Consider the following 777-nt stretch of genomic DNA (forward strand, 5'->3'; position numbering starts at 1 on the left):
CAATAACACATCTACCCTATAGAGCTTTTTGTGAGCACGCAGCAAGATAAAGGATATAAAGTATTTGGGAAAGGACAGTGGTTGAGATCACAGACTCTGGCGTCAGACAAACCACCGTTCAAATCCTGTCTCTGTCCTGGCTTCACCACCATGGTCAAGCTTATCATTCTCTGAGCCTCAGGTCCTCCCCCTGTAAATGGATCTGATAATATTTCAAGCACATAGCTCCCAGCATGGTGCGAAGATTCAATGAATAATGTAACACAATTTCAGGTATTCATGATCAACAGCTCTAAAAAGCTGTAACTACAGGAAATCCAGACAATCAGCTGATTAGATCAGATCAAATGTTTCTCAAAATAGCACCACTGTCATTGCAACCGTTCACATCTAGCTCATCCCAAGTTTATCCAAGCTTGAAGCCACCTATATTAAGCTTCCGGATATATCATTAACCCTGAAAACTTCTGGGAACCAGTCACATCTTTTTATGGCAGCTAGAGACAGTTGGCAAAATGCTATCAGCCAGTTCTTGCCCAAGACAATTTCACCTCCATAAGCCTCTGTTCATTCATCTGTTTAAAAAAAAAAAGAATCCTAACACTACATCATAGCATTTTTGTAAGGATTAAATGGAAAATGCCTGACCTATAATAAGAGCTCAGTGAATGCTAGCTACTGTTAGTCTTACTTCTCTGCCCCAGAAAGGGTTAGAGGCGCCACCTTTGGTTCCGGTAACAAATCACACTGCATTATAATGGCTGTTGATTTCTCTTT

The sequence above is a fragment of the Lipotes vexillifer genome, unplaced genomic scaffold, assembly GCF_000442215.2.
Source record: "Lipotes vexillifer unplaced genomic scaffold, Lipotes_vexillifer_v1.1 scaffold699, whole genome shotgun sequence".
Classification (NCBI taxonomy): domain Eukaryota; kingdom Metazoa; phylum Chordata; class Mammalia; order Artiodactyla; family Lipotidae; genus Lipotes; species Lipotes vexillifer.